We start from the raw sequence: 18333 nt of genomic DNA on the forward strand, positions 1-18333 counted from the left end.
CAGCTCCACCACCTCCCGCCCACAGGACCCTAGATTAATTACCAAGCACCAATGTGCTCTTGGTTCTTCCTTTTCTTCTTTTGTTCTTCCCCTTTTATGTAGGCTTTCATGAACCCAGACTGGCCTTAAACACTCTATGTAGCCCAGGCTTCTCTTGATCTCACGGTCTCCTCCTCTCAGCCTCCTGAAGGCTGGGATGGCAGGCACGCAATACCGTAGTTGGTTTGTGTGGTGCCGGGGCTGGAATCCTGGACTTAGGGTGTGCTGGGCATGTCATTCTACCAACCGAACCGCATTTCCAACCCCTCTCTTTTCTTACTAGTAAAATGGGGAGCAGTCACCCCACCACCTCTGATTGTTGTTGGACGAAGTGAGTCTAAGCCCATGAAGGTCTGAGAAGGCAAGGGAGGGACCCTAATAAGCTCCGAGTGCTGGGCAAGTGGCAGAAATGAGAAGCAGCCAGGTGTAGTGGATTCGAGGGCATTTTGGGCTGCAAACCCAAATCATCTCTCAAACAAGAACAAAAAGGGTCTTTAGAAGATGGGTTCTGCTGATCTTAAGGAGCCTCCCTTCACACAAGGACGCCTCCCATCTCCCCGCACTTCATTGAGCAAGGGAGAATAATTCATAAGAAGCCATCTAACCCACCCCCTTATTCCTCAGCATCCAAGCAGCCCTAAACATTTTTCTTCTAAGGGAGGCTTAGAGCGTAGCTCAGCAGTGGAGCCAGTGAAGCGCTGGGAGTGTGCCCCAGAGGTAGCACTTGCCCAGCAGGCACCCATCCCCTTCAATAAGCCTTCCAAGAATAGGCTGGTTCTAGAAGTTTCTGTCCTTCTCCACCCCATCTCTCTGATGGAATCCCTTACGATGACCCCAGTTCTCCCTGCCTCCCACCCCGTCTTTACCTTGTTCTCCTCTTGCCTTGCACGAGATGAATGTGAACAGAGCTGTACCCTTCTGGATCCACCCGAGGTTGTCGCAGCGTGAGCTAGAGCCAGGAGAGGACCTGGGTGACAATGTCTTGCCCAAACTTTCCTGCTTCCACTATTTTATGAATGGGTGTGGCCTACTCAGATAAATTTGAGGTTTTGTTTTTGAGTTTTTTTATTTTATTTTATTTTTGTTTGTTTGTTTTCAGAAGTATCTTGGCATATAGAGCTCCGGCTGGCTTGGGGCACATCATAACCTTCCTCTGCCTTCTGAGCGCTGGGACCACCGGTGTGCACCACACTACCTGACTGAAATGTGAATTTTAGATAAATGTTATAATATTTGATAGTAAATAAGGAATAGGGCCAGTAAGATTGCTTGGATAGTAGATGCGCTTTCTGCCAAGCCTGAGGACCGGAATTTGATACGTGGTAGAAAAAGAGCCAACTCTCACAAGTTGCCCTCTGACTTCCACGTGTGTGCCTTGGCAGGCATGTGCTCAAACACGTAAACAAACAGGCACACACACAATGAGTAAGTAAAATGCAATAGATTGTTTTTCTTTATTTTTGCCATAGATTTATATATTGCGTTTCATATGAAAGTATTTTGCCTGCATGTTTGCATGCATGCACCACGTGTGCACTTTGTCAGAAAAGGGCATCAGAGTCCCGGAAATTGGAGTTCCGGATAATGGCGAACCCATGTGGGTGCTAAGAATCAAACACGGTCCTCTGCAAGAGCAACCAGTTCGCTGAACCCCTGCCCATCTCTCCAGCCCCATGAAATAACTTTTCAAAACAGACATACTGACACCAAATCCTCGTCACCAAGTGTGGTGACTCACACGGGGCAGCAGAAGCAGGAGTTCAAGGTCAAGCCTCAGCTACGTGGGCCAGCCTGGGCTCAGGACCTGTTTCAAAAGCGGAGGATTTTGGGCTGGGGAGATGGCTCGGTGGTCAAGAGCACTTGCTGCTCTCGCAGAGGGCCCACCATCAGTTCCCAGCACCCCAAGGGGAGGATGTTCCAGGAGAGTTCTAGCTGGGAAGAGAAGGGAGCTTAGAGAACAGGGGGTGGGGGTGGGGATCCTCAGCAGAGGACAGAGGATGGAGCTGACTCCCCGGGGCACCGATAGGGATCGGTGAGCATCTGGGAGCTGCAGACAAGTGGAGCCGACCACCCCAAGTGCGGTTCAAATAGGGCCTGGGGCTGGGGCGGTTGGCTGAGACTCTTCCCACGCTCTCCTTGGCCCGGTACCTGGGGCTCCTCCCTTCTCTCACCCAGTCTACAGTTTGGGAACCAAACATCAAGCCCCCGAGGAGAGGGCGGTTAAAGGTGAGCGGGGCACGAGCGGGGCGGCAGAAGGTGATTGGCGGGCGCCTGAACCCACGGCGCGCGCCACCGCTGCTCCACAGGCCACCAGCCGGAGGAGCGGCTGCCATCCACGTGCTAAGGAGAGAAGGAGGCACCGGACCAAGGGGCAAAGGACACCTCGGAGAGGGAGGGCGGGGGAGCCTGCAGCGCCTAGCCGTCCACACCCCAGTCTAAAAGCCCGGCCTCGTGCAGGCGCAGCGCACGGAGCCCTCTGCCGCTGGCGCTGAGAAGGCGCGGGGTGAGGCAGCGCCGGCCTGAGCATCTGCAGCCCCGCGGAGACCCGAGGCACAGGAGCCGAGCCCAGCCCGACTCCCCCTGAGGATCGCGTGGAGCTCAGGTGAGCAGGGAAGGTCTTCAGGTATCAGAGGGACTTGGATGCCTTGCGCAGAAGGACTCAGAGCCCCGCCAAACTTCAGGTGCCACAGTGTGCATTCCTAAATCACAGCTGGAGTAGGGGGCTCCCACTTTCTCTGCCCGCCCCCAACTTGCTCATGAGTGGAGCCAGTGGGGAAAGGGGCAGGCTCAGATGCCAGTGAGGACTGGGCATCAGGGATCCTAATCTATCTTGCCTGACCTTTCAGGATTACCCACTCTGGCTCCCAGGGGTCACCTCCTGGATCCCCATACTGGGCTGGGATTAAATGGTGACCTGGTGAAGGGGGGCCTGACTGGATCCAGGGAGGCAGGAGGGAGGGGACAGATGCCAGGGTGGGGCCTGTGGATTTCCGGTCACCCAGTTTGGCTGCAGGCAGGGGCTAGCTAGGGACCTGGTTGAAGCCTGAAAGGACCCGAGCTACTTGTTGGCTCCCAGCCACTCTATCACCAAGCCCGTGACTCTTGAGGCCACCGTGGTGGGAGAGGGGACCCTGTGGCCAGGGCTGGGCTGTGTTTCCGTCTTTAGATTCCTGCCTTTGTCAGGCTTTGTGACCTTGGCCCTTTTCGGGGCCTGGTTCTTTCCCTGGGACACTGGAAGTTCCCTCCAGGGCCACCGTATAGAGACAGGGCCAGGATAAAACCACACACCAAGACACCTTGGGAGGGCAAGAAAGGCAGACCATCCAATCAAGGTCCCAGGTCAGCTGGGGTGTGAAGATCTAGTCCAGTCTGCCAATTTACCCAAGAGCTTGGTATCTCAGCAACTGGCCTGTCTGTACGCCTGCCATGGGCCCCCATATCCAAAGGAAGGCTCAAATGGATCTATAGCAGGGGTTGGTGCATGCCTGTGATCCCAGCGCTCAAAAGGATGAGGCAGGAGGATTGACGAGTTTGAGGCCTGCCTAAGCTACAGGGTGAGACCCTGTCTCACAACAAACAAAGGAAAAAAGGGGCTGGGATTATAGCCCAGTTGATAGAGTGTTTGCCTAACATGTACAAAACTCGGGTTCCATACCACACTGTAATATCAGGTGTGGTGGTCCACGCCTGTAATGCTGGCATTGGGGAGTGGGGGTGGAGGCAGGAGTTCAAGATCAACCTGGGTTGCGTAGCAAGTTTGAGGCCAGCCTGAGATACATGAAACCCGTCTCAAGACTAAACAACAAAGACTAGTAAAAACAGCCTGTGCGTGGTGGCACATGCCTTTAATTCCAGCATCGTGGGGGCCTAAGCAGGTCCCCAGCGCAAGGCTGGTCACCCTGGTTTCCATGAGGCCAGTCAAGGTTACATAGTGAGACCCTGTCTCAAAAATTCAATACACACATGCACACATGCGCACACACCACCACCACCACCAATAATAATTACAGCAACAACAACCAAAAAAAAAAAAAAAAACCTGAGGACTGTCTTTGGCCAGAGAAAGAAGGACTGGAAGAGCCAGGTGGTGGGAATACAAGCCTTTAATCCCAGCATTCAGGAGACAGAGGCAGGTGGATCTCTGTGAGTTTGAGGTCAGCCTGGTCTACAGCCTGAATTCCAGGACAGCCAGGGATACACAAAGAAACCCTGTCTCGAAAAACACAACAAATTGGAAAGAAAGGGAAACTCTTTTACATTGACTGCAAACTAAATACCATGTGGGGCTTTTTTGGCCCCGTTCCTCATTTATGACCCCCAAGCCAGAAAGGATATTATCTATGCTTTACAGTTTAGGAAGCAGAGGCCCAGAGAGGTCAAGGCAGTGGCTGGAGGTCGCACAGCCTAGATGTAGCAGAGCTAGGAAGTGAACCCTGGCAGCCTGATCATACACAATGCTGTTTCCCCCTCTGACTCTTCCGCTGTCTTCCTCTGGCTTTATTCCACCCAGCTGTACCTGAGGCTAGAAACACTGTAGGCAAGGAAGAGCCTACCTGCCCCAGCAGGCTGTGTGGGTGGTGACCCTGCCCTAGATCAGACCCTAAGTGTCTGTATGCCATGTACCTGCCTCCACCACCTTGCCGCTCTCCTTCTCCACATGCCCTAAGCCAGAGACTCCGACAAGGTGGCCCGTCCCTGCCTCTCTTCTTTGAAGCTGATGGTCCTGAGAGTGGAGAAGAGGGACCCCCGACCAGGGCAAGGGACAGAACATTGCCAGCGCTAGTCTGACACTGATCAATACCCTGTGCCTCCAGGGCTAGACCAGAATTCTGGTTGAGTTGACAGTCCCAGAGCCGTTGCCTACTGGATGGCTCAGGGGGTGGGGGGAAGTCACCTCAACTTTTTTTTTCTTTTTTCTTTTGGTTTTTCGAGACAGGGTTTCTCTGTGGTTTTGGAGCCTGTCCTGGAACTAGCTCTTGTAGACCAGGCTGGTCTCGAACTCACAGAGATCCGCCTGCCTCTGCCTCCCGAGTGCTGGGATTAAAGGTGTGCGCCACCACCGCCCGGCTCTCAACTTTTATTTCACAATCCGACTCACCAGGTGTGTGACCCGAAATGAATTGTCCCTGAGACACATTTTCCATCTTGTCCAGTGGCCTGATGCCCTGGCAGAGCTGGCGTGAACATATTATGCAGGAGGAGACAAGGCTGACATTCCAGGCAGAGGAGAAGTCTACCGCAGCCGGCGTCAGAGAGCTTTCCATCCCTAAGTCCCTTTGAGAAAGCAGTCAGACTGTCCGTCCTCTACGTCCTTATTTCCAGGTTCTAACGTGTCTTATGATTACTATTATTTTACATCTTGATTTGTTGGTGTGTGGCTGTATGTGTATGGGCAGCATATTGGTGTGTGGCATGTGTATATGTGTATGGGCACATGCATGCGGCGGCCAGAGGACAGCTCTTCAGAGTTTCTCTCTCCACCATGTGGGACCTGGGGATTGAACTCAGGTTGTCAGGCTTGGCGTTTGCCAGCTGAGCCCTCTCCCTGGTCCTGTTGTACTTTTTGCAACGACAATACAAGGTAAATGGCATGTCGCGTCGTGGTGGCCTCTGTGGAGGCCAAGCCAACCTCCAAAGCCACTGAGTGGCGCCTGCCGTGTGCTCCTTCTCCTTGTGTCGCGGAGCCCAAGATCGAGCGGTAGGAAAGCTTCAGTCTGTGCCCTGCACCCCTGAGCTCTGTCCCAGGAAGCCCTGATCATCTAACTCCATGGCCGGGTCTGACCCTGCTCCTCCCCAGGTCGATGGTAACTTGGGATGGGAAAACTTTGGCTGTCACCCCGTCTCCAGGGTCCCCCTCTTCTTCTAAGCAATGGGCACAGAATCCACCCAGGCACATGAGGAAGCTAGAGGTAATGTCTTCCTATAATGCCCAAAGGGAGAGGCTACACTTTGAAACTTATCTGCTGAGTGGCCTCAACTTTTCCACCTGGAAAATGGACAGGTTGTAACCACCAATGTCTGTGCTGTGCCTTCTGACTCCCAGTCTCTCTTTCTCTCTCTCTTCCTCCGTCTTCCTCATCTGTTTTTTTTGTTTCTTCCCTCATCATTCTCTCTGTGTCTCTGTCTTCCTTTTCTTTCTCTCTGCCTCTCTAGCTTTATCTTTGTCCCTGTGTCTATTTCTCTCTCTGTTTCCTTACACCTCTCTATTTAATCTCTTTTTCTTTTTGTCTCTCTCTCTTTGATCTCTCTTTTTCTTTGTGTGTGTCTCTCTCTCTGATGTGTTTCTTTCTTTGTGTGTATCTCACTCTCTATCTCTCTGCCTGTCCCTCTTTTTTGTTTTAATCTGCCTCTCTCTCCTCTTTGTCTCCCCGTCTTTGTCTCTGCCTCTTTCTCCTCTCTCCTCTCTGTTTCTCCTGATCTTTTGTCCTTTCCTCTTTTCTCATCTATTTTTCTCTGCGCGCCCTCTCTCTCTCTCTCTCTCTCTCTCTCTCTCTCTCTCTCTCTCTCTCTCTCTCTCCCCTCCGATGATGCAAGGCCCAGGGCTGGAAACTGTCTGTTCTCTGGGGAGACTGCTGGTGGGAACCCTGAGGCCGGTCAGTCTCCTTTGCCTACTTTCCGCTGGTCCAACCCGCCAAACTTCCTTCACAGCAGTGGGTGAGCTCCGGTCCTCACCGCTCCTCTACCAGAGCCAGGGACTTTCCAGACCTGCACCAGTACAGGGAGTCTTCCCAGCTTGTCGGTTTCACTCTGACCGCCCCTCTGTAAACAGCAGGTACCCACCTTTGGGCTCAGCCTTGCTAGACTCACTGGGCACACAGTACTGGCGAGAGGAGGCCTGTGAGACGGGTCACCCTCCTGCTCCCCAACAGCTATTACTGTCAGGTGTGATAGCCCTGAAGCTGCGGCAGTGGCACTTGGTCGTTTTTATTGCTTATGGGGGTCTCCCCGTGTCGCTCTAGCTGGCCTTGAACCCACAGGTGGCTGCCTCTCTAGTGCTGGGATTAAAGGCATTTGCCACCACGCTCAGCAAGTTGTTGTTATTTAAAGATTTCTTTTTGTTGGGTGTGATTGGTGGCACACACCTTAAATCCCAGCCAGCAGTCTGAGGCCGAGGCACACAGGACTATGAGAGTTCAATGCATCCCATATAGTGAGACCCTGTTGTTTTCAAGTCTTAATTTTGTGTGTGTATGTGTTATGTGCACGTGAGTGCAAATGCCCCTGGAGCTCGAGTTGCAGCTGGAGCTGAGGGTGCTGGGAACTGAGCATGGGCCCTCTGCAGAAACAGTACAAGCTTTTAACGGCCGAGGCATCTCTCCGGCCCTCGTTACCGTTTGTATTGACTTTTTTCTTCTCGGTCCGGGTGGCTGAACCCTACCACTGAGTCACAGCCACCACTCAGGCTTATTTCTTTACTTATCTGTTTGTGTTGGGATGGGTGTTTTGGTGCGGTTTGTATTGAATTATTTTTAAGAGGGCATGTTGAGAAAGGGTCTCCCAAAGCCCTGGCCTCAAACTCTCTATGTAGCAGAAGCTAGCCTTGAACTCCTAACCCTCCTGCCTCGACCTCCCAAGAGCCAAGATGACAGGAACATGCTAGCATGTTCAATTTCCTACTTTCTAAGACATTTCAAGACAGCATCTTGTTAGGTTGCCCATGTTAGTGTAGAACTCGCTATGTCTCCATGCTGGTTTTCTGAGTGCTGGGATTGCAGGCATATGCCACCACGCCAGGCTAGATCAGAACTTGTATGATTTAGATGACTGAGGATATGGTAATATGGTTGAATGCTTTGATTAAACCACTAGACAAGTCTAGGAGGCATATGCAGTGTTTGGCTACATTATAATGGGGAATATGTTTTTACTCATTGAGGGGAGGGCTTTTGAGACAGGGTTTCTCTGTGTAACAGCCCTAACTGTCCTGGAACTCACTCTGTAGACCAGGCTGGCCTCGAACTCAGAGATTCATCTCCCTCTGCCTCCCGAGTGCTGGGATTAAAAGCATGCACCACCACTGCCCGGCTGTTTTTGCTTTTTAAAATTACTGGTGACCCTAGATAGTTTAAGCATAGGTGGTAGCTAATGGAGACCAGGTTATATTTTATTTACTTTTTTCTTTTTCTTTTCTATCTGTCTTTCTGTCTCTTTTTGTCTCTCTCCCTCTCCCTCTCCCTTTCTCTCTTCCATGCAAGGTCTTACTGTGTACCTCTGGCTGTCCTGGAATTCACTATGTAAACTAAGCTCGCCTCCAGGTCACAGAGCTCCAGAGTGCTGGGATTAAAAGTGTGCACCACAATGCCTGGTGAGAAGGGTTAAATTTCCACCAACTCTTCCACTAACTAATAGCATGGGGGGGGGCAGGAGGGGAGGAGCGAGACAGGATGGGGGCGGAGGGACGGGATGGGACACTGGAGGTTCAGTTCAATCACTGTAACAGGCATTTTTTGTTACTTTAACAAATTACCAAGACATCTAACATTATAGAGAAGAAAGGCAGGGGCGGGGAGTGTGGGTCCTTTGGGTGAGTGCTTGCTCAATGTGCACGAAGTCGGGAGTTCCGTTCCCAGCACCATCTGAACCCTTTGTTGTGGTGCACACCCAACACTCAAGAGATATAAGAGGGGTGTCATGATTTTGAGGCCAGCCTAAGCTACATAGTGAGTTCCAGTTTCAGATTAGCTGGGACCAAAATAACATTGTATTCTTGTTTTGTTTTGCTTTTGTTTGTTTGATTTTTGAGACAGGGTTTCTCTGTGTAGCCCTGGCTGTCCTGGAACTCAATCTGTAGACCAGGCTGGGTTCAAGCTCACAGAGATCCGCCAGCCTCTGCCTCCTGAGTGCTGGGACTAGAGGTGTGCTCTACCATACCCAGTATAGTTTTTTGTTGTTGTTGTTTCCTTCCTCCTTTTCTTCCTCTGTGTGTGTGTGTCTGTGTGTCTATGTCTCTGTGTGTGTCTGTGTGTTTATGTCTTTGTGTGTGTCTGTGTCTGTGTGTCTATGCTGGTGTGTGTCTGTGCGGCTATGTCTGTGTGTGTCTGTGTGTTTATGTCTTTGTGTGTGTCTGTGTCTGTGTGTCTATGCCTGTGTGTGTCTGTGCAGCTATGTCTGTGTGTCTATGTCTCTGTGTGTGTGTAGCTATGTGTGTGTGTGTGGCTATGTGTGTGTCTATGTCTGTGTGTGTCTTTGTGTCTGTATGTGTGTGTCTATGTCTGTGTGTGTCTATGTCTGTCTGTGTGTCTGCACACACAAACATGATTTTGAAGGAGTTACAGGGGTGGAGGTCAGAGAACAACGTTTATGGAGTTGCTTCTCTTCTGCCTTTCCGTGGGTTCTGGGAATCATACAACTCCAGGCTTGAGAGGCAACCCTTACCAGCTGACCCATCTTGCTGCCCAAACAAGGGGAGGAGGGAGTTTCCACCCTCTTAATACCATTGATGTGTGACTTTGGTGATTAAAAACTGTAACTCAAGGAAAGAAGTCACAATCAAGCCTCACAGTCACCAATGCCCAAACCTAGTCAGCCACGCTTGCATGACACGGCCGCTACCAAACCACTACACAGTAGGGATCAGTGGCAAAGGTGCTGCCTAGGTTCACGCAGGTGAAGCCCTAGGTTCCATCACCAGCACTGCACAAACTGGGTATGACGGTGCCAGGTCCGTGATCCCAGCACTGGGGAGGGGAAAAGAGCTGGAGTTCGAGTCCAGCCTGGGCTACATGACGCCCTGTCTCAAAGAAAAAGACAAAGAATAAACAAGCAGCAACAATCAGATGTGCCCCAGCACTCAGGAGGCAGAGGCAGGTGGCCTGCTGGGCGTCTGAGACCAGTGGGGCTATCCAGTGACCTGTACACACACCCTGCCTCAAAAAACAAACAAACAGCCCAGAATTTTTTTTCCTTTGTTCTGCTTTAAAAAAAGAAATGAAGAAGGAAGTGGTGTGGTGGGACAAGGACCAGTCAAGGGGCAATGGTGTGCACCACCGTGCCCACTTCTTTTCTATTTATTTATCTAGTGTGGCTGCGGGTATGTAGGACAACTTGTGGGATGTGGTTCTCTGCTTCTGTTACTGGTATTGAACTCAGTCTTGATGGCAAGAGCTGACCTATCCAGCCCCAGCCCCGTCCCCTCCTTTTTTTTTAAAGACAAGATCTCACTATGTAGCGGAGCCTGCCCTTCTTGCCTCAGCCTCCCAAGTGCTGGCGTTCAGGCACATACCACCACATCCAGCCCCCGGAAGATAAGCTGATCGTGTTTCAAGCTGGAACCTACCATCCAGCCGTGATCCAATCAATGGTCACACTTTACTGATTTCTATCATTAGTGGTGCTGGAGTGGAACCTAATACTCGTGGGTGGATGTGTGGGGGATCTACCAGTGAGCTACACCTCAACCTCTCAGTGGGGGATTCCTGGCAGACCCACCCCAAGCTGCACTATGAGGGACACTGGAGCCAGGCTTTTAGGCAGAACTAGAATATGACTACCTATGTGCTGGCCCGGGTGAGCCAATGGGCTTAGCAGCTGTGTGGGCTTCTGGACCCCACCTCAGCCCAGCCAGTGAAGTGACCTGCCACTTCGGTTCCCCAGTCTCCCTACCCCCATTCCATCCCCAGATACTCTCTCTGACATCTGTGTGCCCAGTTCCCACTCAGTCTTTGGCAAGCATGCTTTCTCCTTGTGTGTCCTCTGTGACCCCTCGGGTGCAAGTCCCCCTGCATTCACTGACCTCCACCGTCTGTGGTACTGTTCCTGCCCCTCTCTGATATCTGCTGGGCATGCATCTTTCTGCCTGCTGAGTTGCAAGGGGGCAGAGCCTCTGAGCTCCCTCTCGACTTTCCTGAGGGTCCGATAACAACAAGCAGATCACACGCAGGAGGGTGGGTGTTTGGGCAGCAAGGAGATGAAGAAATGGAAGAATAAATAAACGGGCTGTGGTGGCAAGTTCTTGCAATTCCAGTAGTCTGAAAGCAGAGGCAGTAGGATTAGGAGTTCAAGGCCATCCCTTGGCTACGTGATGAGTTCCGGGCTAGCCTAAGTAAGACCTGCCGAGAGAGAATGAGGCCTCTGCCTCTGTTTAATCCCTATAACCCACAGTAGACAGAGAGAACAGACTCTCAAAAGTTGCCATCTGGCCTCCTTGTGTACACCATGACACCGAGTGTGCACACACAAGCGCATGCACACTAATAATAACAATAATAGTAGCAAAATTTAAATGGAGAAGTAGGTGAGCATATATATGGAAATAGGGCTTAACACAGGAACAAAGTGGCTGGTAGGAGATGGGCGGTGGATGAATGGACAGATAGGTGAAGCCAGGTGAGGTGCCACACACCTGTGATTCCAGTACTCAGGAGGCCTAGAGGTGGGGGAGGGGAGAGAGAGACTGAACACGACCGATGGCTGAGTTGGATGGGATGGACAGATGGGTGGACAGAGAGATGCTGGATGTAGATGAACAACAGGTGGATAGACACATTGATCACCGCGGGATGGATAGATAAATAGGTGGATGGCTATGGTAGACAACAGAGAGAAGAATGGGAGAACTCACAGGAGGCGTGCTCGTCCAATTCCTCCACCTCTTCTTCCTCTCTTCTTTGCCTCCTCAACCCCGTTTTCCTCTCGGAGCCAGAGATCAGTGGTTTCTCAGGAAGGACCGGAGGCGGCCTGCACAGAACGGTCACAGTTGCTTGAGTAGCAGCTGTTTTGTTGTTATTGTTGTTTTGACACAGAGTCTCACTGTGCAGCCTCCATCTTATGGGCTTCTCCGGCCTCAGCCTCCCAAGCGAGGAAATTAGTGTTTGGCACTCTTGGCTTGAGACGCTTTTTAAGTTTTATTTTATTATTCTTTTGAGACAGGGTTTCTCTGTGTAGCCCTGGCAGTCCTAGAACTCACTCTGTAGACCAGGCCGGCCTCAGACTCAGAGATCCGCCTGCCTCTGCCTCCCAGGGGCTGAGACTAAAGGTGTGCGCCGCCATGTCAGGGTCACTTTTTATTTTTTATTTTACTTTTGATTAATTTATTTTATTTTATGTGCATTGGTGTTTTGCCTGCATGTATGTCTGTGTGAGGGCATTGGAGCCCCCTGGAACTGGAATTGCAGACAGTTGTGAGCTGTGGGTGCCGGGAATAGATCTCTGGTCCTCTGGAAGAGCCATCAGTGTTCTTAACTGCTGAGCCATCTCTCCAGCCCCCAACTTTTATTTTCTTGAGACAGGGTCTAGCACCTGCTAAGGATGACCTTGAACTTCTGACCCTCATGCTTCCATCTCCTGAGTGTTGGGATTACAGCCTTGTGCCGCTTCTTCCAAACCCAAGTGGTGATGGGAATCAAATACAGGGATTTGTGTGTTCTAGGCAAGCCCACAGCCAGCTGAACCCCAGCCCCAGCCCTAAGTCTCATATGTTTGACAGGACAATTGAATACTTCTGTTATGAAAATTAATCCAATCTGACAGCCTTTCTTTAACACAGTTATGTTTATCAGTGTGTGAAGATCAGAGGTCAGAGGACAGATTGCAGGAGTTCGTTCTCTCCTTTCACCACGTGGGACCTGGGGATCAAACTCAGTTGGCAGAGTATGCAGTAAGCACCTGCTGAACCATCTCGATGGCCCACATGTCAATGACATTTTGCCTCTCTCGTGCAGGAGCTCAATGCTCACACAGAAACCCTCCTTGTTACCAGTTAGTCACCCTGTGAGTCTTTCTCTGGGTTTTGAAACAGACTCTCATCCTTATTCTTTTCTGGCTTGGAACTCACTATGCAGCTTAGACTGGCCCCCAACTCACCTTAATTCTCCTGCTTCAGCCTCCCAAGTGCTGATTAGAGGCATAAGCCATTGTGCCCTGAATCTTTTTTTTTTTTTTTTGGTTTTTCGAGACAGGGTTTCTCTGTGGCTTTGGAGCCTGTCCTGGAACTAGCTCTGTAGACCATGCTGGTCTCAAACTCACAGAGATCCGCCTGTCTCTGCCTCCCGAGTGCTGGGATTAAAGGCGTGCGCCACCACCGCCCGGCTTGTGCCCTGAATCTTAATAGCTACATAAGACCACATCTCAAAAAAAAAAAAAAAAAAAAACAAACAATTAAACAGGAAGCTGGGTGGTGATGGCACATGCTTTTAATCCAAGCACTTGGGAGGCAGAGCCAGACTCTGTGAGTTTGAGGCCAGCCTGATCTACAAAGTGAGTTCCAGGACAGCCAGGGCTATATAGAGAAACCCTTTCTAAAAAAAAAAAAAAAATTACTTAATTAATTGAAATACACAAAAAGAAAAAAAAAAACTAAAGCAAATCCTCCAAACACTCCCGTGACTTTACCAGCTGCCTATTACCAGCCCTCACTTCACCTCTCTGTTAACAATACCCTTAGAAGCCTTGATTTTCCCTTCTGTAAAATGGGCATGGGACTGTTAACTACACACCCACAGTTGAGAGGATGACCAGAAAACAATCACATATAGTATTCAAATCTGTAGCATGGGGGCCTGCTTTGTGGGGTTTCTGTCCTGCCCAGTTCCCACAGCTGTTTAGCCCCAAAGAAAATCACACAGAGAGTCTACATTAGGTTATAAACTGATTGGCCCATTAGCTCAGGCTTTTTATTAACTCTTGTAACTTATATTAACCCATTGTTCTTATCTATGTTAGCCACAAGGCTCAGTACCTTTTTCAGCAGGGAAGGTCACATCCTGCTTGTTGGGTGGTCTGGGCAGGACTGCAGAGGAATGAACTTCCTCCTTCCTAGAATTCTGTTCTCATTGTCTGGCCTCCACTTCCTGTCTGGTTGACCCGCCTATACTTCCTGCCTGGCCAATCGGCGTTTATTTAAAACATGATGGACAGACAATTCTCCCGTACCACTTCCCCCTCTTCTTTTTTTTTTTTTTTAAACAAAGGAAAATATCAATAGTCCAGTTTTTGGGAATGTGGGCATAGTTTTCCAGGCTACTTCCAGCTGGTTGGGGGCGCTGATAATCTTATGGGGACCTAAAGAAAATTTAGAATTATGATGAAGTCCTGACTGGAGTATCCTATGAGTCTTGATCATCTCAGGTAGTAGTCTTGAATCTGTTCTGGATGTAGAACTCTGACATCTGGGCCATCTGTTCCTACCAGAGATTTCTCAGGTGGTCTTCCCTGATCAAACCTGATTTTTCTTAACTTAGAATAAATCCACAGTCTCTTGTTTCCTATGGAAGCAAAAGCAAAATCTCTTCTCCAAAGTAAAATACCTTTTGACTTCAATTTTGAAGTCAAGGTATTTTCAAAATACCTATCTTGGATTAATTCAGCCTCATTTATAAGCAAATATCTTTTAGCAGCTGTTGCTCCTTCCTCAGCATTCAAACAATTTAAAGAGAGCACAATAACATACAGTATTAAGATTCTCTGTGTATTTTTTATCTTTATGTGGTTAACCTCTATTTCTTTTTTTTTAAGATTTATTTATTTATTATGTATACAACATTCCTTCCATGTATGTTTGTATGCCAGAAGAGGGCACCAGATCTCATTACAGATGGTTGTGAGCCACCATGTGGTTGCTGGGAATTGAACTCAGGACCTTTGGAGGAGCAGGCAATGCTCTCAACCACTGAGCCATCTCTCCAGCCCTAACCTCTATTTCTTTTATTTTTACTTTTAACTTTTGGCTTTTTTAAGACAGGTTCTCTGTGTATCTTTATCCTGAAATGCCCTCTGTAAACCAGGCTATCCTTGAACTCACAGAGATCAGCTTGTCTCTGCCTCCCAGGCATTGGGATTAAAGGTGTGTCCTACCACACCTTGAAGTTACAGAGGTCAGTCTACCTCTGTCTCCCAAGTGTTGGGATTAAAGGTGTGTACCACCACACCCAACTACTCTCTTTTTTCTTTTTTTTAAGGACTTTAACCTTTTTTTTTTTTAAAGCCTGTGTATGTTTTAACACACTATAAACCATTTAGAGGTTTTTTTTTTTTTTGTCTTTGAATCTCTCTTTACTGTACATCTCTCTTTTTTTGGCCACATGAGTCTTTAATATACTAAACACTATGGGTAGGATTAAAGCTGTGGCTTTGACAGCTAGATCCTGCCTATTTCTTAGCTTTGTGAGATTTTAGACTCATGGTGGAGGTACCAGACGGAGCCATGTTTATTGTCAAAACTCTATGGCGTTTTAAGGTCCCTGCCAGCAAGCAAGCTTCAGCATTCTGTTCACAAACCACACACAAATGCTCCATAGTCAGACCACCTGCCTGAAAGAGATAGAGTTTGCCCTGGCAGGACGGCCCAGAAAGCCGGCATTTTAACATGCTGTAGTTTTTTTCCTGCAAAGGCTGAAGACCAAAAAGCATGCATTTATCTTTTTATTAATACCATTTAGGTGTTTTGTGGCAGGACCTTTTAAAAGAGCTGTGAGGTTTTACAGCTAAAGCTGAGTCAGGAAGCCTCTCTTATATGAGAGTGCTTGCTTGCCTCTAGCAAGCAGAGCAGATCCGAGAAATTGCTGTTACCAAGAAGCCATGCTAAACTCTATTTTTTTTGTCTAGAATACTTTTTAAGCTCTTTCAGGCTTTATGTGAATGCAGTAGCCCCACGTTGGGCGCCATTCTGTAATATGAGGTCTGGGCTTGCTTTATTGGGGTTTATGTCCAATTCCCACAGCCGGTAAGCCCCCAAAGAAATTACACAGAGTCTACATTAGGTTATAAACTGATTGGCCCATTAGCTCAGGCTTTTTATTAGCTATTGTAGCTTATATCAACCCATTGTTATCTATGTTAGCCACATGGCTCAGTACCTTTTTCAGCAGGGTAGTTCACATCCTGCTTGTTTGGTGATCTGGGCAGGACTGCTGAGGAATGGGCTTCCTCCTTCTAGAATTCTCCTGTTCTCATCGCCCCGCCTCTACTTCCTGTCTGGTTGACCTGGCTCTACTTCCTGTCTGGCTGACCCGCCTATACAAGTCCCTATTTTTGTTTTATTTTTATGTGTTTTGTCTGCATGCATGTTTGTGCACCACACAGTATGCCTGGTGCCCTCAGAGGCCAGAAGAGGGTCTCAGATCCCCTAGAACTGGAGTTACAGACAGCTTCAAGCAGCCATATGGCTGCCAAGGATTAAATCCAGGACCTCTGGAAGAGTAGTCAGTGCTCTTGACCTCTGAGCCATCTCTCCAGCCCCCAAGTTTTTATTTTTTTTAATGAGATATAAGTTGTGTATTATAAAATTTATCTATTTTCTTTTTCTTTTCTTTTTTCTTTTTTTGGTTTTTCAAGCAAGGTTTCTCTGTGGCTTTGGAGCCTGTCCTGGAACTAGCTCTTGTAGACCAGGCTGGTCTCGAACTCACAGAGCTCCGCCTGCCTCTGCCTCCCAAGGGCTGGGATTAAAGGCATGCGCCACCACTGCCCGGCTCATCTATTTTCTTTTTGATAAAACTTTGAATTATATTTATTCCTTGTATTTCTGTGCATAGGTGTGTGCCAAGGCACACATGGCAGTCAGAGGAGAACTTTGAGGAACTTTGTCCTCTCCTGCCCCCATGTGGGTTCTGGGGCGCAAAGTCAGGTCTTCAGGTTTGGTAGTGAGCCCCTTTACCCACTGAGCCGTCTTGCAGCCCCACCCCTTTTCTGCCCGTGTTTTCAATGGTTCTTGGCTTGTTCAGGGTTGCACAACCTCTTCTACTGTCGAATCCAGCAAGTTGCATCAGCGGAAAAGGAACTCCACATCTGTGCCCTGTGCCAGCAGTGGCAGTGACCCACTGTGATCCTCAGTACTCAAGAGGTGGGGGCTGGGGCTCAGAAGTTCAAAGTCATCCACAGTTACAAAGCACAGTACATTCTAGGTCACAAAAAGATCCTATCGTGAAAAAAATCAAATAAACAATAAATAAACAAAAGTCCTGCCTCCCCGGAAAGAAACAAAAACAAAGAAAACTGTATCTGTACCTTCTCAGCTTCTGATTCTCTCTCTCACGGCTCATGAACATTGTCATTGCCCTTGCCCCCTTTTCCTCTCTCTCTCTCTCTCTCTCTCTCTCCCTCTCTCTCTCTTTGAGACAGGGTTTCTCTGTGTAGCCTTTGCTAGCCTGGAACTCATTCTGTAGACCAGGCTGGCCTCCAACTCAGATCTGCTTACCTTTGCCTCCTGAGTGCTGGGATCAAAGGGAATGCTTAATTTTTTTAACTTCATTTTTCTTAGATTTATTTTTATTTTATGTGTATGAGTGTTTTTCCTGCATGTATGTACATGCACCATGTGTGCGCCTGGGGAAGAAGACATCAGATCCCTTGGAACTGGAGTTACAGGTGTTTGTGAGCCACCGTATGGGTGCTAGGACTAGAACAAGCATCCTCAACTGCTAAGCCATCTTTCCAGCTCCAGTTTTCCCTTTTTTGGTTTTGTTTGTTTTTCGAAACAGGATTTCTCTGTGTAGCTTTGGAGCCTGTCCTGGAACTTGCTCTGTAGACTAGGCTGGCCTCGAAATCACAGAGATCCGCCTGCCTCTGCCTCCTGAGGGATGGGATTAAAGGCATGCGCCACCACCGCCTAGCCCCAGTTTTCCCTTTTAAGTTAAATTTTCATTTATTGTGTGTGTATGTGTGTGTGTGTATGTGCGCGCGCGTGCGCGCAATAGTGGCCTGGCACATGTGGAGGTCAGAGGATAGCTATAGAGGTTGGCCAGTTCCTTCCTCCATGTGGGGCTTAGGGATCAAACTCAGGTCTTTAGGTAGCAAGTGCTTTTGCCGACTGAGTCATCTTGATGTCTGTTAATTTATTTGGATCTCTATGGCATGCGGAGAGCAAAGTACCAGATAATTACTTTTTGATTTGTTGTCTCATTTGAGACAGGGTCTAGACCTGTAGCCCTGGCTGGTCCTGAACTCCTGACCCTCCTCCTTCAGCCCCCTTGGACCACAGGCATGCTTCTTCACACCTGGTATTTTTCCAAGTTGTTGTTTAACTGCAGTTGGTTCATCCATATGTTTAGACACATGCTCCAAAAATGAGACAGGCACATAAAGTATGGATTCTCTCTCTCCCCCACCCTTTATGTGCAGACTGATAGGTAGAAAGATAATAGATGGGTAGGTAGATAAATTTATAGAGAGGTGGTTGGATGTCACATACATTGCTGGGTACAAGAATTGGTGGATCGGGCCAGGTATGGTGGTGCCTGCCTTTAGTTACAGTGCTCAGGAGGCAGAGGCAGGCGGATCTCTGAGTTTGAGGCCAGCCTCATCTTAAGAGTGAGTTCTAGGCCAGTAAGAGCTATAAAGTGAGACCCTGCCTTAAGAAACAAG

At 49.0% G+C, this 18333-nt stretch overlaps 1 protein-coding gene across 2 annotated transcripts in view; it reads left to right on the forward strand.

Moving 5' to 3' along the window:
* The first annotated feature begins 2499 nt into the window (after positions 1-2499).
* The window catches only part of Mlxipl (MLX interacting protein like), a 54855-nt gene continuing 39021 nt past the window's right edge, over positions 2500-18333 (forward strand). For both annotated transcript variants that reach the window (XM_050129274.1, XM_050129273.1), the window contains exon 1: positions 2500-2641. The gene's annotated coding sequence lies outside the window, so the exon portion shown is untranslated. The remainder of the gene's footprint in view (positions 2642-18333) is intronic.

Source organism: Alexandromys fortis, unplaced genomic scaffold, assembly GCF_014885135.2.
Source record: "Alexandromys fortis isolate MF-2015 unplaced genomic scaffold, M_Fortis_MF-2015_v1.1 scaffold_312, whole genome shotgun sequence".
NCBI classification, from domain to species: Eukaryota; Metazoa; Chordata; class Mammalia; order Rodentia; family Cricetidae; genus Alexandromys; species Alexandromys fortis.